We start from the raw sequence: 23,994 nt of genomic DNA on the forward strand, positions 1-23,994 counted from the left end.
ATGTATGGGGTGTGTGACCCATGTGGCGTATAGGGTGCATCATCTAGCACTACATAAGGATTTTGACCTCCAATCCAGCTTTGGCTATATGGTTGCCATTATTACTTAGTCACTCAGCGTCCACATACTCTCCAATGGATCTACACAAGCCAGATCATATGTATGGGGTGTGTGACCCATGTAGTGTACAGGGCGCATCATCTGGCACTACATAAAGATTTGTACCTCCAATCCAGCTTTGGCTATATGGCTGCCATTATTACTTAGTCACTCAGTGTTCCCATACTCTCCAATGGATCTAGATAGTTTTACAAAATTACTTTACTCATGTAAATATCAACTTGTGGTCCAGGACTCCAGTGCCATCCAGGTCTTATACAGTAGCTTAGGCCTTATGTACATGACCAGGTGCACTGGTGAATGTGCTATCCATGTTTTTCACAGCTGGCACACTGACCCATTCATGTCTAGGCCTCATAGATTGTAAGCCCTCGCGGGCAGGGTCCTCTACCCCACTGTGTCAGTCAGTCATTGTTAGTATTATATCTACCTGTATATTCTGTGTATTGTACGTAACCCCCAAATGTAAAGCACCATGGAATTAATGGTGCTATATAAATAAATAAATAAATAATAATAATAATAATAATAATAATAATAATAATGATGTCTATGGCCCCATACACACCACCATGTATTTCCACGGTTGGTCCGTTGTATGGGGCCGTGTGTCGAGAGCAAAACTTAGGACAGGTCTTATTCTTGTCTGTTTTGTGGTCTATGCTCAAAGCCTTCAACAAATGGGACCGCAGAGGTACAGGCGGCAGCACACAGATCCTCACATCAGGCACATGGTCGTGTGCATTTTGGCGTAAGGTGTTCTCCTCCTCCTTCGATACAGTTAACCACTCCCTCATCCCTTGGCCATACAGACTTGGCCTTATATCTCACCAACCACACAGTTAGCTTCTCCTACTCACACAATACCTCCTCACCGCGCCCTCTTTGTCTAGGTGTCCCTTAAGGCTCTGTTCAAAGACCCCTCTTTTCTCCATCTACACCTTTGGTCTTGGCCAGCTCAAGGAGTCCCACAGGTTTAAAAACCATTGTTACGCTGGCAACATTCAGATATATCTCTCAGGCCCAGACATTATTTCCTGGAGGTCTCAGTGTGTCTAGCAATCATAGCCTCCTTCCTCCCCTCCCGCTTTCTCAAACTCCAAACGAAGATAACAAAGTTCATCATCTTCGCCCCACCTAACATGGCCCCCTGATCCATCTATCAAAGTTAATGGTACTACACTTAGCCCAGTCCCACAAGTCCAATGCCTAGGGTTAACCTATACTTTAAATATCACATCCAAGCCTTCAACACCCAGCTGAAGAACATTCATCGAATCTGCTCTTTCCTCATCCCTGAAAGTACAAAAATGCTCTTCCCCATAACCATGACCTAGAATAGGTCATCAATAGTGTTGAGCAAACCCATTGAAGTTTTAGTTTGATGAGTTTATCCGAACTTTGCCCAATAGTTCAGATCAGGTGTCTGAACTTGACCTGAACCCCACTGAAATTAATGGGGACTCGAAAATGGCTGCAAAATGCGGATAGTAAGGGGTAGAGGGCTTCAAAATGAGTGTAAAAGGGAAAGTGCCCTGCACAAACTAAAACAGAGCAATAAATGAATTTTTAAAAAAATTAAATTAAATAATAATTTTGAAACAGGTGGTAGAAGACCTATGAAGAAGGAGGAAGAGGTAGAGGTAGGTTATTGTTACTGTGCTAGGAGACAGTAAGGTGCACACGTAGTTATTGTTACTGTGCTAGAAGAGCCAAACCCTAACCTAAACCCGAATTTCAACGCTGAAGTTTGGGTTCGAATAACCAAACGCTGGGTTTTCGCATCACCAGCCAGCTGATCAAATTGGGTATTGGACCCCTTAAGGGTGCATTCACACGGAGGTAGCAGAAAAAGGAACCCATTAAAGTCATCTGTGCCTAATGCTCTGGGGTCTCCCACCACGTTGTTTTGTTTTTGGCAGAACTTCCTGCCACGTGGGACCAATCAGAAGCTACAGTAGAGGAACGTTGCAAACGTCACCTGTAATGTCCCATACCCTTTCATTAGGTCGCTGATTGGCCTCAACAGTCGCATGCGGCACAGACTTCCGCCAAAACAAGACACTGGAGCAGCAAGTCCGGATCGGAGAGGAGACACCGGAGCACCAGGGACAGGTGAGTATGTGCTTTTGGGTTTTTTTCTCACCTTTCTGGCCTAATATATAAAATAAATAAAACAGTTATCCTGGACAACTCCTAATTCATCCTAAGTATAGGTCATCAGAAAACCCCTTTAAGAACGCAGTGTTACGGATCACTAGATATGAATGTAATTCATCCTCCTAACAACCCTCCTGCACTATCATCTTATTTGAGGCCTCTCGTCTAATCCGGCGCTATATACAGATAGCGCACTAATTATATTACAGCCTTTATGGATTTTCTCTCTTCTAAATAATGCAACCGAAATATCAGAAACCGTAATAATTGAAAATACATTTTCCACCTAATGAGGTATTGTATTTCCTTTTCATTCCTAGCATTTTGTCAAAATTTATTGGCAGGCCGAGAGATGCGAGCAATACATTATATCCAGAAATGAGGTATTCAATGAAATATCGTCACGTTAATACAATCAACTGTTCTCCACTTTCGGATGATGGGAAAACACAGCTGGCCTCATGTTACCCCTTTGTTCCAGTACTGTGTTGCCTCTGTGTGTGTTTGATCCTCTTATATGTTAATAGACCTCCTCCTAATTACTGTTCAATAAACTCCAGTTAAATTAACAGCTCCATCACATGAGCGCCAACATCTGGTGTTTGCCGAAGCCCACAAGTCTCGCTCATCCAGCTACTCAATACATTCCTTGTCAGCCAACTTGCTACCTCTTCCAAAATGATAGAGTGAAATGACAGTCATAGGCTTGAAGTTTGGGCGCTATTGTCTTGGCGTTGAGTAAGTGGGAGGGCGAATGAGAGAAAGGACGAGTGGAACCTTTTGGAAACATAAGGTTAACAAGGGTCATGGCAAACAAAAACAATGCAAGACAAAAAAAATACCTTGCATCTAATTCGGTCAAAGAGTAGGCACAAGAAAGACAAGAAGAGGTAAAAAGCCATGGTGCCCATGAGGAAATTCATCTACTTGAACTGAATTACGGTTTAAGACAAGGGTAAGCATGCCATGGGACCGACACTGGGGCCGTTATGTGAATAAGGCCTCATTTCCCCATCTGGTACCACATTGTTGGGAGATAAGAAGGAAGAACCAAGTTTTCCTACTAAATGGAACAGAAAGTTGACGTAGTGCCATGTTCTTAAGTCAGAATTTAACTGTACATGGATCATAACTAGAGTCATTTTGCAACTATTGGCAAGGCTCATCTGTTTGCTTGGTTCTGAACTGGAATAATTGGAGGCCAAGTGAGGTGCAGAAACTCTTATACTCACCTCTTCTGGCCTCTTCCAGGCCTGTAACTAAGTCTCAGAGGTCATCATGGAGTGCCGGGATGTCATAGCATTTTAAGATGATCACAGGTACCCTGAGTTGTATGTAGCCATCCAGGAGTCCAGTAGAGGTGGAAGACGACTGTTTATTACCCCAAGGGAACTCAGAAGAGGTGAGTATAAGTGTTCATTTACCTCTGCACCCTCCCTAGGCCGCCTCTTATTATACTCTTGGCTCTGGAAAATTTGGGTCAAATCCAGTTTGTTATGAACATGTTTACTCATCTGTAATCATACCCCATAAAAAGTGGAGTTTGACTACATTGTACGCAGAGTCCTTTGGAGCAGGTCAGAAATTTTACTCACGAAACTCTGTATATAAAATCACAAGACACATGGAGGAACAGTAGACGGCTACTTGAACCCTATGGCAGCTCTATCATAGGGAATGCCATAAATTGCTCAGAACTAACCTTCCTTATGTACGGTACTCTCTGCCCTTTCCATCGCTGCACCTCCCATGAGGTGCTAAAATGACCGCTTCAGGCGGCGCTATGCCGGGGCCCCGGGGGAGGCAGCATTTTTGCTGACCTAAGCCAGTCCAGGACAAGTTGTCCTGGACTGGCTTAACGTCAACGAGCGGTGGATTGGGGCGGCCCTGTGGACGCAGCGCTGCTCCAGCGGCCGCCCCTCACGCTCAGGCAGAGAGCAGGTCCTCTCCCTGCCTGCGCTCTGCCTGCTAACGATGCTCGCTCCGCCCCCTCAGCTCGGCCCCGCCCCTTTGCTCCACCCCCTCCTGGGGGGGGCGGCTTTCTAACGTCCGCCTCAGGCGGCAGAAACCCTAGGTTCATCCCTGTCCCTTTCTTATACTTATGGCCTTGTGAGGGTCCATGTTACATTGCAGTCTGGTTCTGGATGATCAGACTTTCCGAACTATCGGATCACATATTATTTCTGGCCCAAGTATATGTTCCATTTGATCTTCTAAATTAAGAGGTAAGCAAGGCTGTAATAACGCATTGCCCGGGATGATGTATTTTCAGCAGTACAAGAGACTTTGCTCATTATGAGGGAGGAAGAATGCGAGATTTGTTTAATAATAAGAGTTTATTGCACGTGTCGCATATAATCTCCAGGCCCTCCGCTCTTACACATCCTCCTCCCATTTGCTGAGGGTTTCAGTGCAGAGGCTGGAAAGTTGGACAACACATAGTTAGTTGGGCAATATAAATGGCAATTTATTGGCGCTACAAACATTGTGATAAATAGAACAGTAACATGTACATAAGCCGCCGCCGCCACAGAGAATCCCAGCACAGGGTCCTCAGCAATGCTGAAAATAAAATCATTTATGAAACAATGACAGTAATAATAATAGTAATAATAAGAATAGGGCTGAGAATTGCACAGTATGGGAATGGCTCAAGGTGGAGATCTCTGTTCCATGCTATTGGTTTGGTTGTAAGGCTCAGGGTAAATGGCGACATAAAGATTGCAGGGTTGCATTGCATCATGGTATCTCATAATTGTGGTTGCGAGCTGTGGTCTTGTGTCACAGGGACATGACAGTCACAACAAACGCCATATCGATACCTTTTCGGTCGGAATTCACATGTGACTGCAGTTAGAGACCCAAGTGAGTAACCCAAATATGATCTGTCCGCCACTTGCCAAACAAAATACAGAATCCTCACAGCCATATCTGGAATTTATTATTTTAGAAGGATCCCTTTAACTTATATTTTTTATCCTCTGACAGGTCAGAGAAGAGAAAACAGAGCGCAGATACCCTCTATTTCCCCACTATACAGTATATTGTCCCATAAAGGCCCATTCACAGTATAATGCCCTCTAAGTGGCCACCACACAGTATAATGTCCCTTATACCTCCACATAGTAAAATGCCCCCAGCCCCCCACACAAAATAATGCCCCAGTCCCCACACAGTATAATGCCCCTTATCCCCCCACTTAGAAAAATGCCCAGTCCCTACACAGTATAATGCCCCCAGGTCCCATACAATATAATGCTCTCGCCTCCTTACTATATAATGCCCAGATTCTGAGAAGTGAGAAGTGAGTAGGATTCATCTCAGTACTCACCACTTTTAGGTCCCTGGTCATTCTTTCTGCTCGGGGCGCTGGTGCTGAATTACGTGTGCTAACTCATATTACAGGATAGTGATGCCAGAGCCAAGGTAGGAAGAAAGAATCTAAGAGAGGTGAGTACTGAGAAGAATGGTTCTCACTCTTCACTCCCTGGCTCCCGGGTATGCAGTACTCATTGTACCCCCTGGGACAGGTGTTGAGGTGGCACCCTGGACGGTCACCTTTCCTAGCTTGCCATCCCAGGTTCTGCATAGTTCTTTAGATGATCCCGTCAGGAGGTCATGATACAGTTTGGGGAACAGTGGCGTACGACAACTGGCTGGACACAACTGACCAGTTGGTTGTACTATCCATGGCCCGAAAGAAGACCCTGTGTAACCAGTCTCATGGCCATTGTGTCCAATCATTTGAGCAGGATGGTAAGTTTTCCCAGGGGCATATATCTTGTAGTAAACCTAGTGGCAGGTCTAGGAGTTTTTGTCTTACTTTTGAAACTGTTTCAATGTTGCAAAACCCCACTATATGTCCCAGTTTTTCATGTGAATGCACATATGAATACCCCTCTAGACTAGGGACTCATAAGCAGTAGAGATGAGCGAGTAGTATTCGATCGAGTAGGTATTCGATCGAATATTACATTATTCAAAATATTCGTACTTGATCGAATACTACTAGCTATTTGCAGTAAATATTCGATTCAGAACCAGCGTTGATTGGCCGAATGCTATACAGTGTATAGCATTCGGCAAATCAACCCTGGTTCTGCAGCAGGCTCATCTTTGCTAGTCAGGAGAGCTGGCAGCTTGCTGTTACGAGGGAGCTTACTTTTTCTCATAGGAATGAATTGACCAGCGTTGATTGGCCAGTGTACAGCATTCAGCCAATCAACGCTGGTTCTGCCGGAGGCTCGTCTATGAGGAGGCGGAGTCTAAAATCGGATCACAGCAGTCTCCATTGTGGACCGATGCAGAACCAGCGTTGATTTGCCACAAGCTTGTCTTTGCTAGTCGGGAGAGCTGGCAGCTTGCAGTTACGAGGGAGCTTACTTTTTATTAGCACAACTGCAAGCGCTGTGCAGTTAAAGCGCACGGACCCAATAGACTATAATGGGGTCCGTGCGCTGTAACTGCACAGCGCTCCTCCTAAACACTCTCCTCCTGCTACTCGTGGACTTGGTGACTCTCCTTTAGTCGAATAGTGGTTTCCCCTGAAACGAGCATTTTTTCCCATAGACTATAATGGGATTCGATATTCAATCGAGTAGTCTAATATTGAGGCTCTACTCGAAACGAATATCAAATCTCAAATATTTCACTATTCACTCAACTCTAATAAGCAGTAATCACAGTGAGGTCTACTAATCTCATTCACATGCTGAGACTTATGCTTCCAGGTCTAAACCCGCAGCCCTTCATTTATTGCTGTGGGCTTTACCCAAGGCTTTCAACCTTTGCAATGCAGCAATACTTGATTTTCAGTGTGTGGGGGGGGGGGTTCTGCAGAGCCTTATGTAGGAACATAATCGTGCTAAACATCAAATCCTACATCACTGAATCCAGCCCCATGTTACAAAGTCATAGAGGTCAGGTTGTGTCTTTTGCACCATTGTTGGCGATTCTCTGTCCCTACTTGCTGACTTACAGGTTTTATATAGACCAGATACTTGTACCCTCAGCCTCAATAACCTTTTGGCCCTTGACATTTCACCTTGCTGCCTATTCAGAATTCTCCTTTGTTGCTATGACTGGGGTCTACCTAGCTAACTGATTCCTTTGTGTACGTGGCACAATACCTTTTGTTCTCTTGGCATTATCATTACGTTCCTATTCATCCAACCCGATAACTGGGAACTGATATTTTAGAAAAATAGGTTGAGAAGGTTATGGTTTGTGGCTGGTGGTGACAATCGAAAAATAATTGACCATTGTTGGATGAAATGATATAACGTGCCGGGCCAAGTCCATTGTAATATACTAGAGTAAAGGTTTTGTAGGACATGACACAGATTTACTTGGTGGTGTAAGAAGGCAAGACTCCTTCAGTCGGTCAAATTATTTTAGCACGAGCCTTCAATACAGAAAAGAGTAAAGTCGGAAGAATTTGCTGATATCGGTAGAAGAGGCCAACTATCTTATCAAGAGAGTCTTAAGGCTTTTCCCAACCATATCGGTCATCTGAAGAAGCATTTGGTTAATAGCTTAGAAGGTGTGTGGGCAACTTTACACAAGACTTCAAGAGGACCTCTCACCACCTTCTCCACCTCCAACCTTTTGCACCCTTCGATAAATAGTTGGAATTTTTTTCTCTAGTCCCTACCACTCCTGAACAATCAGTGCAGTTACAGTTAGCATCCAATATGCGGATTAGGCTGTCTACTGTCAGGTGGGTGGTTTCAGCTCGAGCAGACCGTTCAGGACAACCCATCTGACAGTAAAGAGGAGAAAAGATGGAGGCTAGAGAAAAAATTCCAACTGGGCTAAAAACAGGGGTAGTCATTTGCAGGGAGATATACCCAATTAGTCATGATAAGCTTTTTCTACTGATGTTGACCCCAGCAATTATATGTAATTATTGGAGGTACCTCTCTGATAGTGTTTAGTCTATCCCTGCACCGTCCTCCACAGAGGAAATGAAGCATTGCACAGCTCTCATAGCATTGCACAGCTCTCATAGCATTACAAATCTCTCATAGCATTGCACAGCTCTCATAGCATTGCACAGCTCTCATAGCAGTGCACAGCTCTCATAGCAGTGCACAGCTCTCATAGCATTACAAAAAGTTCTCATAGCATTGCACAGCTCTCATAGCATTGCACAGCTCTCATAGCATTGCACAGCTCTCATAGCATTGCACAGCTCTCATAGCATTGCACACCTCTCTTAGCATTGCACACCTCTCATAGCATTGCACACCTCTCATAGCATTGCACACCTCTCATAGCATTGCACACCTCTCATAGCATTGCACACCTCTCATAGCATTGCACAGCTCTCATGTTCACATGAAGAAATGTCCTTAGTAGCCATTCTCCACTGTGGAAGGTAGAAGAGGGTCCCCTAGTAGGGGGCCACTTTAAGCATAGGGAAAATGGTGCACTTGGCTCTATGGTAGCGGGGGCACGCTTGGGACAGTAGGTCAGTCTACCATGAAACAGGGGAGGGCAACCGGTAGGGGAACTGTTGGTGCAACCTAGAGCTGGACATTATAATGTATGGGGCAAATGGAAAGGCACATGGTAAAGGTGTGATGCCACTGCAGTGGCATTTTACGGTTTGAGGGCCACTGCAGGGGCATTATTCTATGTGGGGGAGACTGAGGGGCATTATACTTTGTGGGAGACACTGAGGGGCATTGTAGTTAGTGCAGGTCAGGTATGTCTAAGTGGTGATGATGGGGGTCCGTCTATTACACTTTTGCACTGGGCCTACCAATATGTTAAAATGGCCCTGCCTGTAACAACTCCCTTACATACATACCTTATATACGTTTCGAACACTAAACCATTCAGTGAGTTTTCGTGTGTTACTTGGTTTATTCGTATTTCATGGAGTGAAACCATTAACCATTAAAGCACCATCCGAACACCGATGACCCTACAAATACATTTGATAGATACGCACTTTGTCGGAGCATACATACAGTATGTTTGTGGTTTATGAGGTCATGAGTATGTGACCAGGTTCTTGAGAATATTTTTTACATCATACTTTTGGGTTTCATATAATAAATGTGTCATGTCAAGACCAATGTTTTTGAAATGTTTTATATTACCTCTATTACAGATGTCTTTACATCTTGTTAAAAGTCTTGTATGGACCTCTCTAATAATTTCTTGTATTGACATAAAAAAATGTCTAAAGCAACGTAGTCTTAACGGAAATGTGCCACCAAAAAAGCCTAATTTTTAAGCCATGTTTTTATGCCAATTTTTAAGAATTTTTGATTGTTTTATTTTAATTTTCCATGTTGCTATTTATATTTAAGTACTATATCCTGCAAATTTTCTCTCTGACTATTAAAAGGGTTTTCTGGGCTAATTTTTTTAGTTTTTTTTTTTTTTTTAAATGGTCAGTCAGTGATATTAATGGGTTAATAAATGCACCCATATACCTTTTCAGTGTTTTGTTTTTTTTTAAATGTAGATTGTGAGCCCCATATAGGGATCACAATGTACATTTATTTTATTTATTTTCCTATCAGTGTGTCTTTTGTAGAATGGAAGGAAATCCATGCAAACACAGTGAGAACATACAAACTCCTTGCGGGATTCGAACCCAGGACTCCAGAAAGGCTGTAGTGCTAATCACTAAGCCACCGTGTTGCCCCTCCTTTTCAGTGTTTTGAGTGATTTTGGGGTTTTCTAGGAGCTTCTGGCATCCTTTGCATTTGTTTACATGGTGTAGCTTCCTGTTCTTTTATCCTACAACTACCATGATGCATTGCACTTCACTCAGGGCTGACTCACACTACCTTCTCCTCTCCCTCCCTCTCTAATTCACTCACACCCCTTCCCTGTCTCTCTAGCTAACCAACCCCAACCCCATCATACTTACCTGTCTTCCTGTCTGGATATTCTGGGCACAGGCGATCACTTCCCTCACTGGGGCCGCTCCTTCTCCTCTTGACATCTGCTGGCACCTGCGCAATAGAGCCAAAGTGCTAAAATTGCGCTGTAGCTGGCACTCTATTGTGCAGGTGTGAGAGACTGGAAGATGTCAAGAAGAGGAACAACTGGTTTAATACTGAAATCGCTGGAAACCTGGCAGAACCCATTATAATCTATAGGGTCCAAGGGTTTCTATGGTTAACCACTTTTTAAGTATACAGGGACTCCATCTTTTGGGTCTCCATGTGGACCTGAATAATGGAGAACCGAACGTTAATGTGAACCGAGCATGACTGTGTTTAGCTCCTGTACCATTGACATGGCAGTTGATTTTCTTCTTTTCATACAGTTCCTACTTGTATTATCTCATGGCTCATCAGACCTTATGGGCTTTTTCTTGTTTTTGGGTTTCGTGTACGGCTAACTTTGCTTGAAACCACTTCCCCTAGCCCACGAGACACATAGATGTACTACATACTAGCCACTTACCCTGTCATCTACAAAGCGCCACCAATAATCCTACTCCAATTCCCGCTTGTGCTTTGCTACATTATCTTTATCCTTCGTGGCTATACATTCCCAATATCTTCAGCAGCACAACATGCACAATGACAATGATGGCAAGATTTTCTGTAGCCCCTTTGGTGATTTAATAAGACTTCAGAAACCTTTCATGACCCCATAGCATTATCTCCTGAGGTGCTCTAGAGGATGAGAGCTCACCAGTAATATATCTTCAGTCAAACCTGGGGACACACTCCTAACTTTAAACGCAACATAGCAAGAAGGGCAAAATACAACTGTCAGGATTCGGGGATGATGTATGTGCAGTGTGAATGTAAGATGCTTGTTATCATCCAACTGCTAAACGGCAGACAAGGCAATGATACAGTGAACATCACAAGCCAAAAGCTACAGCACACAATGCAAAGAGACGTCCCCATGCGTTCTGTAGACACTAATTTGAATTTCTCTACGTCTTCTGTGTTGTTAGTCTTTGTAATCTGTCTTTGTGTATATGATATTTACTTCTCGAATGGAATAAGGAGCCTTAAAATAATGGTTCGCTACATTTTTCTTATACCCTACACGACGACTGTAGACAAATGAGGTTGCCTTCACCCAAAGCCAAGTGGGTATGTTATCAAACTAGACCATCAATGATGGGATGTGTTGGGAATAGGGATTGAATAGATGTGAGTTTCCTGTAAATATATCACGCAAACAGTATAGTAGGATGCTGTCGCTCGGCTTCCTTTTAGGGCTGGTGGGGTACGGTTGTTGGAACTCCCATTGAGCGAATACTCATGTCCTGTCCTATCTATCTATCTATCCTTGGACAGCCGTGACCGTCTAGAAATTAGAGTGGGGTCACAATTATAATGTGGTGTATATTTCTGATACATAGATACTGAAAGGAAGTAGCCTGAGTCTGGGGGCTCCATTTAAGGCATAGGGAGGTCTCTGAAGTCCCCCTATCAACCAAGGATGAGAACTGATGCAAAAAGTCTTCCTTCTCTGATAGACATGGAGCAGCCATACTTTGCATGTGGTCAATCTGCCCATTCATTGGGATGTATTTCTTGTCCAAGTACATTTATACAAATCTATAGATGATGATGGTTTTCCCCATGTGGGCTACATTGACAAAAGAAGTTCACATGTCCAGGCTTAGTTTTCTTATGGCCAATGGCGTAACTAGGAATGGCGGGGCCCCGTGGCGAACTTTTGACATGCCCCCCCCCAACGACGCCGAAGACCTCGACCGACCCCTCCTCCGCACTCTATTATGTCCCTTAGTAAGCCCTGCACACAGTATTAGGTCCATTAGTGGCCCCTGCACACAGTATTATGTCCATTAGTGGCCCCTGCACTGCAGTGGTAGCGGCTGTCACCAGGCCCCCTAATGGCCCGGGCCCTGTGGCAGCCGCCTCCGCTGCCTCTATGGTAGTTACGCCCCTGCTTATGGCTTATCCTGTACCCAGACCGATCAGCTGTACAGATTTGCTTCCGGCACCTATCATGTACACAACACAGGGCCGGAAGTAGAAAGGTCCATCTGCTATTTCGCGGCTGGATGCCGACACTGCAGCTCAGCTCCCATTGAAATCAGTGCAAGCCAAGGTACAGTGAAGGTGCCCGGTTGAAATACAGTGGACAGAGCTTTCTGCTTCCAGCCCTGCCAAAAGCAGCTCTGTGCAGCTGATCGGTCAGGGTGCCAGTCCCCTAATGTTCAGGTATTTATGGCCTATCTTGAGGATAGGTCATAAAAAATTAAGTATGGACAACCCCTTTAAAATTAAACTTCAGCAGAAAAGTGAATTTGTTGCACCTCTTATTCTTTATTATCAGGAATTAGCAACACAGTATAAATAAAATATTACAAGGTGGATATGAATAAGATCAGCCTAGTCCTGTGCTATACCGCCATCTCCCTATACACTCTGCCCCCCTAGACATGTATGTAGTATGCATATGGGAAATACAGTTCTGGACACAGTTTATATCTATCACAATAGGCCATGAAAATGTCAATGAATCAATATATCTATCACAGTCCATCATCGCTACGTCAGGAAGTCAATGTGCATTGTCAATATGTCTTGATAAGTCCCTGTAAATATAATTTATTGCATATCTGAGGAACCGCAAGGTCAATGTCCTATATGAGAAAGTCTAAAAAGTTCTATACAGGAGTGAAGAACAATATCAGGCATGTCATAAATACTTAGGTGAACGTACGACTACAATAAGTACCCCTGCCCCGTCTGGATTCCTATTCCTTTCCGACCTCTGTCTAAATAGTGGCCAGTGTGGCCTAGGGGCTGTGCCATTGTGTGCCAAAAATGTGCCAAGCTGAGCTGCATTTTTAACCTCTAAGTACAACGGTCATAGTAAGTTTAGGCCAGAGCGCCCACAGGACCATGGAAGGGCAGAAAGGAACAATAGGGACACAGCTTAGGATAATAGTAGTGCAGACATAAACAATTTTATGGAAAGTCACGTGTGATAGATCAAATAGATCAAGTGTATTTCTGCAATTCAGCATCAGATCCTTATGTGCAAAGGAAACAGCAATGTTGCATATGGATTCAATAGGGTTTTATTGGGAAAATACATGGAACTTGAGATGATGACAATAAATTCAGCATTGTTGGAAATTTTGCATGTGTTTATGTATTGCGTATGATATTGCACTTCTCTCTACATATAGATAGAAGTGAGACAGGTAACAACAGGCTGCTCCACAGGTACCATTATTATTCATTGCTGGATCTGAAGTCAGTGCAATAAATAAAGTGACTGGGGGACCCCAGAGAGTCTCATGGAACATTATATCGTGAGAGACCCCTAGAAAGCATTATACTGTATAGGGGGCCCTGGGGACCATTATAATGTATGAAGGCCATTGGGCACAATTATATTGTGTAGGGGCCACTGAGGAACACAATACATTGTGGATGCCACAGGGGAGCATTATACTGTGTAATGGCCGCTGGCAGCATAATAACTTGTGGGGGCCACAGGAGAGCGTAATACTGTGTGTGGACACTGGAGAGCATTATACTGTGTGGGACAACTGGAGAGCATTATACTGTGTGGGACCACTGGGGAGCATTATACTATGTGCGGGCCACAGGAGAGCTTAATACTGTGTGTGGGACCACTGGGGAGCATTATACTGTGTAATGGCCACTAGGAGCATAATACCTTGTGGGGGCCACAGGAGAGCGTAATACTGTGTGTGGACACTGGAGAGCATTATACTGTGTGTGGACACTGGAGAGCATTATACTGTGTGGGGGACTACGGCTACAGGTGCAGACTGATATACCATTATCATTTTATAGGGATGCCCCAAGTCTGAAGAAATCGGGCAACACTGGTTTGGATGCCATCCACCCAACTGACCATCCACCCAGTCACGCAGCCTGCCTGCACCCTCCCCGTCATGTAACCTGCCCTCCTCACAAAGGACACGAAACACTAATATATACCAAGGAGGGCATAAAATTTGCCAAAATTGCCAATGGCAGCCAGGCATCTTACATCGGTCCCCACATTACAAAAATACATACTGTGCAAGTAAAAAGGTATACAAGTGTGTATCTTCCTGGTGGGTGCCAAAAGGGCAGACTTATGGGCTTTATGGACAGGAACAGCATATTGTCCTGGACTATCTCACAGCATATACACCCTGAATGAGCCTTATCCATCATGGAGTCCTGGCCTGCGGGGCAACCTCAGAGGGAATTTTAGGGTAAGCGCATAGACTTGTATGCATTCCACGTAATAGAACAGACCATATATCTCTTTACAAACTATCTGAGAAGCTTATTAGGATTTGTATCTAACTAGATCCGACTTCTGACATTTTTCATTCGGTTACTTTTGTTCCTCGGCCATTCAGTGACGAGTGACAGGGTGACAGAGGAAGGAAGGCAATTCTCTATGCAGATGCCAGTGCAGCTGTAGGCACCGAGATTTTATAGACGCCAATTCTTTTTTCTGCATGTTATTGTTCTCTTTACCGAAGGGGTATTTTTATTGGAAAACAGATTTATGTCAAATTGCAGTTGGGTTATTGAGGGTTCTGCTCGCAGTGCATGACGGACAGATCATACACACTAGTGTCCCGGGTGCAGAGCTTTCTATGGGAAGTCATATCTATCAGAGCTTTGCACAATTCTTAGATGTTGTAGTAGCTTTATACACCACAAGTGTGTAAGACAATACGTAACATGAGATGCGGAGATGATGAGTTACAAGGACATGTCCACTATGTCTAGTGTCAGAAGGGATAGTTAGTCCAGGGAGGAGGTCAGTAACAGAAATAGGGGTAACAAGAAGGCAGGTCACTAGTAGAGATGAGCGAACACTAAAATGTTCGAGGTTCGAAATTCGATTCGAACAGCCGCTCACTGTTCGAGTGTTCGAATGGGTTTCGAACCCCATTATAGTCTATGGGGAACATAAACTCGTTAAGGGGGAAACCCAAATTCGTGTCTGGAGGGTCACCAAGTCCACTATGACACCCCAGGAAATGATACCAACACCCTGGAATGACACTGGGACAGCAGGGGAAGCATGTCTGGGGGCATAAAAGTCACTTTATTTCATGGAAATCCCTGTCAGTTTGCGATTTTCGCAAGCTAACTTTTCCCCATAGAAATGCATTGGCCAGTGCTGATTGGCCAGAGTACGGAACTCGACCAATCAGCGCTGGCTCTGCTGGAGGAGGCGGAGTCTAAGATAGCTCCACACCAGTCTCCATTCAGGTCCGACCTTAGACTCCGCCTCCTCCGGCAGAGCCAGCGCTGATTGGCCGAAGGCTGGCCAATGCATTCCTATGCGAATGCAGACTTAGCAGTGCTGAGTCAGTTTTGCTCAACTACACATCTGATGCACACTCGGCACTGCTACATCAGATGTAGCAATCTGATGTAGCAGAGCCGAGGGTGCACTAGAACCCCTGTGCAAACTCAGTTCACGCTAATAGAATGCATTGGCCAGCGCTGATTGGCCAATGCATTCTATTAGCCCGATGAAGTAGAGCTGAATGTGTGTGCTAAGCACACACATTCAGCACTGCTTCATCAAGCCAATACAATGCATTAGCCAGTGCTGATTGGCCAGAGTACGGAATTCGGCCAATCAGCGCTGGCTCTGCTGGAGGAGGCGGAGTCTAAGATCGCTCCACACCAGTCTCCATTCAGGTCCGACCTTAGACTCCGCCTCCTCCGGCAGAGCCAGCGCTGATTGGCCGAAGGCTGGCCAATGCATTCCTATGCGAATGCAGACTTAGCAGTGCTGAGTCAGTTTTGCTCAACTACACATCTGATGCACACTCGGCACTGCTACATCAGATGTAGCAATCTGATGTAGCAGAGCCGAGGGTGCACTAGAACCCCTGTGCAAACTCAGTTCACGCTAATAGAATGCATTGGCCAGCGCTGATTGGCCAATGCATTCTATTAGCCCGATGAAGTAGAGCTGAATGTGTGTGCTAAGCACACACATTCAGCACTGCTTCATCAAGCCAATACAATGCATTAGCCAGTGCTGATTGGCCAGAGTACGGAATTCGGCCAATCAGCGCTGGCCAATGCATTCTATTAGCCCGATGAAGTAGAGCTGAATGTGTGTGCTAAGCACACACATTCAGCACTGCTTCATCAAGCCAATACAATGCATTAGCCAGTGCTGATTGGCCAGAGTACGGAATTCGGCCAATCAGCGCTGGCTCTGCTGGAGGAGGCGGAGTCTAAGGTCGCTCCACACCAGTCTCCATTCAGGTCCGACCTTAGACTCCGCCTCCTCCGGCAGAGCCAGCGCTGATTGGCCGAAGGCTGGCCAATGCATTCCTATGCGAATGCAGACTTAGCAGTGCTGAGTCAGTTTTGCTCAACTACACATCTGATGCACACTCGGCACTGCTACATCAGATGTAGCAATCTGATGTAGCAGAGCCGAGGGTGCACTAGAACCCCTGTGCAAACTCAGTTCACGCTAATAGAATGCATTGGCCAGCGCTGATTGGCCAATGCATTCTATTAGCCCGATGAAGTAGAGCTGAATGTGTGTGCTAAGCACACACATTCAGCACTGCTTCATCAAGCCAATACAATGCATTAGCCAGTGCTGATTGGCCAGAGTACGGAATTCGGCCAATCAGCGCTGGCCAATGCATTCTATTAGCCCGATGAAGTAGAGCTGAATGTGTGTGCTAAGCACACACATTCAGCTCTACTTCATCGGGCTAATAGAATGCATTGGCCAGCGCTGATTGGCCAGAGTACGGAACTCGACCAATCAGCGCTGGCTCTGCTGGAGGAGGCGGAGTCTAAGGTCGGACCTGAATGGAGACTGGTGTGGAGCGATCTTAGACTCCGCCTCCTCCAGCAGAGCCAGCGCTGATTGGCCGAATTCCGTACTCTGGCCAATCAGCACTGGCTAATGCATTGTATTGGCGTGATGAAGCAGTGCTGAATGTGTGTGCTTAGCACACACATTCAGCTCTACTTCATCGGGCTAATAGAATGCATTGGCCAGCGCTGATTGGCCGAATTCCGTACTCTGGCCAATCAGTGCTGGCCAATGCATTCTATTAGCTTGATGAAGCAGAGTGTGCACAAGGGTTCAAGCGCACCCTCGGCTCTGATGTAGGAGAGCCGAGGGTGCACTTGAACCCTTGTGCACCCTCAGCTCTGCTACATCAGAGCCGAGGGTGCGCTTGAACCCTTGTGCACACTCTGCTTCATCAAGCTAATAGAATGCATTGGCCAGCGCTGATTGGCCAATGTATTCTATTAGCCTGATGAAGTAGAGCTGAATGTGTGTGCTAAGCACACACATTCAGCTCTACTTCATCGGGCTAATAGAATGCATTGGCCAGCGCTGATTGGCCAGAGTACGGAACTCGACCAATCAGCGCTGGCTCTGCTGGAGGAGGCGGAGTCTAAGATCGCTCCACACCAGTCTCCATTCAGGTCCGACCTTAGACTCCGCCTCCTCCAGCAGAGCCAGCGCTGATTGGCCGAATTCCGTACTCTGGCCAATCAGCACTGGCTAATGCATTGTATTGGCTTGATGAAGCAGTGCTGAATGTGTGTGCTTAGCACACACATTCAGCTCTACTTCATCGGGCTAATAGAATGCATTGGCCAATCAGCGCTGGCCAATGCATTCTATTAGCGTGAACTGAGTTTGCACAGGGGTTCTAGTGCACCCTCGGCTCTGCTACATCAGATTGCTACATCTGATGTAGCAGTGCCGAGTGTGCATCAGATGTGTAGTTGAGCAAAACTGACTCAGCACTGCTAAGTCTCTGCATTCGCATAGGAATGCATTGGCCAGCCTTCGGCCAATCAGCGCTGGCTCTGCCGGAGGAGGCGGAGTCTAAGGTCGGACCTGAATGGAGACTGGTGTGGAGCGATCTTAGACTCCGCCTCCTCCAGCAGAGCCAGCGCTGATTGGTCGAGTTCCGTACTCTGGCCAATCAGCGCTGGCCAATGCATTCTATTAGCCCGATGAAGTAGAGCTGAATGTGTGTGCTTAGCACACACATTCAGCTCTACTTCATCAGGCTAATAGAATACATTGGCCAATCAGCGCTGGCCAATGCATTCTATTAGCTTGATGAAGCAGAGTGTGCACAAGGGTTCAAGCGCACCCTCGGCTCTGATGTAGCAGAGCTGAGGGTGCACAAGGGTTCAAGTGCACCCTCGGCTCTCCTACATCAGAGCCGAGGGTGCGCTTGAACCCTTGTGCAGCCTCGGCTCTGCTACATCAGAGCCGAGGGTGCGCTTGAACCCTTGTGCACACTCTGCTTCATCAAGCTAATAGAATGCATTGGCCAGCACTGATTGGCCAGAGTACGGAATTCGGCCAATCAGCGCTGGCCAATGCATCCCTATGGGAAAAAGTTTATCTCACAAAAATCACAATTACACACCCGATAGAGCCCCAAAAAGTTATTTTTAATAACATTCCCCCCTAAATAAAGGTTATCCCTAGCTATCCCTGCCTGTACAGCTATCCCTGTCTCATAGTCACAAAGTTCACATTCTCATATGACCCGGATTTGAAATCCACTATTCGTCTAAAATGGAGGTCACCTGATTTCGGCAGCCAATGACTTTTTCCAATTTTTTTCAATGCCCCCAGTGTCGTAGTTCCTGTCCCACCTCCCCTGCGCTGTTATTGGTGCAAAAAAGGCGCCAGGGAAGGTGGGAGGGGAATCGAATTTTGGCGCACTTTACCACGTGGTGTTCGATTCGATTCGAACATGGCGAACACCCTGATATCCGATCGAACATGTGTTCGATAGAACACTGTTCGCTCATCTCTAGTCACTAGTAGATCAAGAGGTCGGGTCATGTCAACACCTGATGAGGCCAAGTTTTAGCATAGAGCATTGACTCCATAAGTGGACTTCAGTACATAATATATACGCTATATACTAAGAGTTAGAACTATATCAGTCCCCAATACTACATAAAAGTCCAATATGGTGCAGGGATCTTGACTTTGAGTCATAGCCTGTATTACAGAACCAAATGTATAAATCTTCTGCCTTCTACTGGAACCAGTCAACAGGTTGTGGACAGACCTCCAATAAAAATATTTGGCCCCTCGTTGAAAAAAAGCTTTTTTGTTTTTTTGCTGCAATTTTTGAGCCAAAGTCAGGAATGGATTAAGCAGAAGGGAGAAGTACTGTATGTCTTTCCTAGATATCTCCCATTACTTCTGTAGCCACTACTAGGTTTGGCTCAAAAAAACCACCACTGCAAAATCTGCAACATAAAAAGCAGCTTTTTCACAACATGGTGCCTTAGCCTTAAAGGGTTTGCCTGGGATGGTAACATTGGTGACATTGAGAAGCATCAAAGGTGTAATGAAGTGCTTGACCCTGGGACCTTCACAAATCAGCACAGTAAGGCCCCATTTACTTCTGCGTTTGGGTTTCCGTTCAGGGAGTCCACTTGGGAACCCCCTGAATGGAAGCCTATATGCATAAAAAAGCAGTTACCTAAGGAAACCCCATGGACCCCATAGACTATAATGAGATCCGTGTGGTTTCCACACGAAACATGTGGAGAGAAAAGTGCAGCCTGCAGCACTTTGTGTGGAAACCGAGTGGAAACCATACAGGCCCCATTATAGTCTATAGGGTCTGTGGGTTTCACAATTAACCGCTTTTTAACGTATATAGGTTCCCATCCGGGGGTCCCAAAGTGGACTTCCTGAACGGAAACCCAAACGCAGATGTGAGTGGGGCCTTAAAGGGCTGCAACAAGCTCCATTACCAGTTGCAATCCATCAACAGACGCAACATTGTATCAAATCATTTTAACAATGAATATCTATGTTGGCGACTAATGGACAACATATCCAACAATCATCCAGTCCATTTGGAAAACCATAGCACGTAGTAAAGATTTTGGGTAATAAGTGTCTGTAGCCCAGAATATTAGGGGGCATTCACACGGAGTAACGCCGGGTGTGTATCACAGCCGTACACGCCGGCGTTACGGCAGACTGCCGAACACTTCCCATTCACTTCAATGGGAGCGCTCGTAACAGCGGCGTTTACGAGCGCTCCCATTGAAGTGAATGGGAAGTGTTTGGGCAGCCTGCGCGTAAAGCCGGCTTTACAAGCGCTCCCATTGAAGTGAATGGGAAGTGTTTAGAAGCGCTCGCGTTTACAGCTCAGAATGAGCCGAGTGCTTACGCCGTGTGAAGGGGCCCATATACTCTTCAGGTTTGAAAAATGCAAACAGGACTCTTCACTTTGCATTTTTCAGGTAGAAACCGGGCGGATCAAATTATAGTCTGTGGGGTCCACAGATTTCTGCAGATAATTGCTTTTTAAGCGGTTTGGGTTTCTGTTTTTCGGATCCCAAAGAATGGATAGCCTAATGCAGGTGTGAACCTAGGGTTAGATGCAAACATCAGGGGCGTAACTTGAGGGGTGCAGAGGGTGCAGTTGCACTAGGGCCCAGGAGCTCTAGGGGGCCCACAAGCACTGGCATCAGTATTGAGATTGCAGCTTCCATCTGGCCCATAAATCAAGGAGTTACAGATCACTCTAAACACGCTAAGGTGGATTAAACTCCTTAGCACCAGTAACCATCACTATCAGGAATTCGCTGTAGAGATGAGGTAGGGGGCCTCAGACAGAAGATTGCACCGAGGCCCACAAGACTTTAGTTACGCCACTAGCAAGCATCATGACACTGACACACCCCACATGTACAGCAATTGTGTATGACTTCATTCCCCAGCATAGAAACACTTTGTACCATAGATGGTACCTGTCTAAACATAGACAGTTTCTAACAAGGGACTTCCTGACTAAATAGTCAATGGTAGATGTCTACATCCACCCCATATCTGCCACTTGTAGTCTACGAAGTTGTCCAAAACACCCAGTCTCCACCAGTGTCCTATCGGTCAATGGGCACAATATACAAATATATATCATATATGTAACCTATATAAGAAGTCTTATAGATATAGTGGGAGAATAATGAATTCCAAGCGGTTCGACATCGAAGCAAGAAGAATATTTTACAAGAGACTGCACGTATTGTCTTTTTTAATGAGGTGTCCTTGGAAAAGCCTGAAGAAATCTTCGCCAGTAGCTTATTGTGATTTAATTTCCCCATGCATAAAATGGTTGGCTGGTACACACAATGAGATTAAACCCTGTCTCCTGTCAATGAATCATAACAAATGGATGAAGTTCACTGCTTATTTCGTCCATATATCCCCGGCTCCTTTTTTTTTTATTCTTAAGCTTTTTTTTTTTTCTTTTTACAAGGAGATGATACTCATCCATCATCAGCATTTAAAAGAACTCAATGCCGGCAGAAGAATTGGGGGGGTGGTAACGGTAACTTGTATCGGAGCTGGGGCACTGAAGGGGTTAATGAGAGACATTTCGCCGAGTCTGTCAGTTTTGGTGTGCTCTACTTGGCTGCCCTTCGCTTCCATTCCATTTGAAGCTCTGTAATCCCCTATTTGGTTTAGTTCCACATGATTTCTTGTTTGCACATGCCGAGGTACCAATGGGACAAGAGTAAATTATACAAAATAATAAAGACTTGGCTTGCTCTAATAACTTTGATAATTACTTATACCTGATATTAGTGGCTAAAGTATATTCCCGTTAGAAAAATGAAGCCATGGAAGAAGCCTGTGGATGTGTTATTCCAGACAGGTCCTCGTAAGACGTCATGTCTCCTTTGCTTCTTCTTGGATTTTAACAATAATAGACAACGCCATCCTACTAATGAGTTTATCTCCTTGAATTAAGAAAAACATGGAGGTGTCATTCCTCGAGTCGTCTGGAGACGTGTTGTTAAATATAATATTCAGATGCCCATACATGTTAGAGGAGATTTCTCTGTACCCAACCATTGTAAGCTACATGCGCATGAACATGGACATCTATGGGTCTATGGGAAAATGGTGGATGATATTCGTGCTCCTTCCATGCCCTCCACGAACTCTATCATATGATGAAGTAAGCCCAGGCCACAAAATGGACAGAGATAGGACCTGTCCTGAGTCTTGGCCACCTACATGGACCCATGATTTTCTATGGGGCCATAGAATATTAAGGGTCAGTAAAAAATATTGGGCATATAGGATTTCAGTATGTCTGATCCTTAGTATGAAAGGGCACTATACTCTGGCTGAGTATGTTTGTTTATGGGGAAGTCAGGAGATATAGCTGTCAGCCAAAGGATAAGTAGAGAATGAGGACCCCAAAGAAGGTTAGGTGCCTTCAGGTGCGGCTTTATATTATGGGGCATCATGGCGCCCACCTCCTACTTCCATCACTGAAGTGATTTTCCAATAACTGGGGAAAGTAAGATCATTCTACAGCCTTCTCCTTTGTAAAGACAATACTTCACCAGCACCGAGACCAGCACTTGAGTCTACAGCCTGAAGAGTTCAGTACAATGACCTACAGGCCGCAGAGGTATTTGCTGTCGGAGGGGTATTATTTTTAACAAGGGAGACAGGGGTTGGGGGTATCAGGCTTTCCCAGACTGCTATTATGACGTTGTGTAGCACAGGCCTTATCTAGCTGAGTGCGGATCTCCTATCCCTTTGGACCCGGAAGTGGTTGCACCCCCTGCAACTGCAAATATTATGCTCCTGGGTCAGGGTCAGGAAAAGAACAAGGGATGCCAGATGCCCCAAGGATGAGGCAGTCTCAGTTGGAGACTCAGTTGCTAAGACTGACAAAATTTGTCCTGCCCAGAGAGCTGTTTTCTCGGTAGTCAGTCTATAGTTATAGTCAATGGGGTCCGCCACTATCCGTGTGTAACTGCTGTTGTAGCAGTCTCTCTGTCGTTCAGGTTCCCCAACAGACCCCAATGATGGAGAGCCTTCCACTAGTGTGACCTTAGCATAAGTAAGACTATACTTGAAAGTGCTACATCTCTCCAAAGGACCTACAAGAGCTACCTCTCTACAAGAGCTATATGCTTTACTTTTTTGATATACATAGTTTGAAGACTATATCTAATGCATATGGCCAGCTTCAATTATATTGTTTTTTTGGAAACTTGAAAGTCCACATCTTATTATGACGTCTTCCTTCTTTCTCTTTCGTTCCTTAGCTGCTATGGACTCCTAGTATATCTTCTCTTCTCGGCATATGTGTACCTACGTCTGTAATATATAACTGTGTATTATCCCTGTATCTGTATTACTATGCTGCTGTAACATACTGAAATTTCCCCAATGTGGGACTATTAAAGGATTATCTTATCTTATCTTATCTTAGTACAGGTCAGTGTTTCACCAAGCTTTCCCAGACCCCAGAAGGAAAATCTGTCTTGCCTTGCAGTGGTACAACTGCCACTCCAGTATAACTTTGTTGGGTGGCCATATTGTTTTCAACCAGTTCCCCAACCAACATCGGAGGAACCGTGGAATAGAATTTTTGGCAAAGTGATAGGTAATGATAACCGAAATATTTCTAAATAATGATGTTTTTCCTGTTTTATGACAAAAGTCCAACGAAGACTCTGACGTACATGGGAACCTAGCCTAAAGGACAATTTTGGGGTACTGCCCTTGTAAGAGTAGGAGTGATGAGGGTCAAAGGTAGAGAAAAGAGGGTGTTAATAGATAAATTGGGGCACATTGGACCCCGAAATTATTACACCCTGGAATCCCAGACCCTAGAATAGACATGTACCCTATTTTTAATGCCAACTATGCATGTAGGGTTTTCAGTTTAGAGAG

This window comes from Leptodactylus fuscus, chromosome 10 (assembly GCF_031893055.1).
Source record: "Leptodactylus fuscus isolate aLepFus1 chromosome 10, aLepFus1.hap2, whole genome shotgun sequence".
NCBI lineage: Eukaryota > Metazoa > Chordata > Amphibia > Anura > Leptodactylidae > Leptodactylus > Leptodactylus fuscus.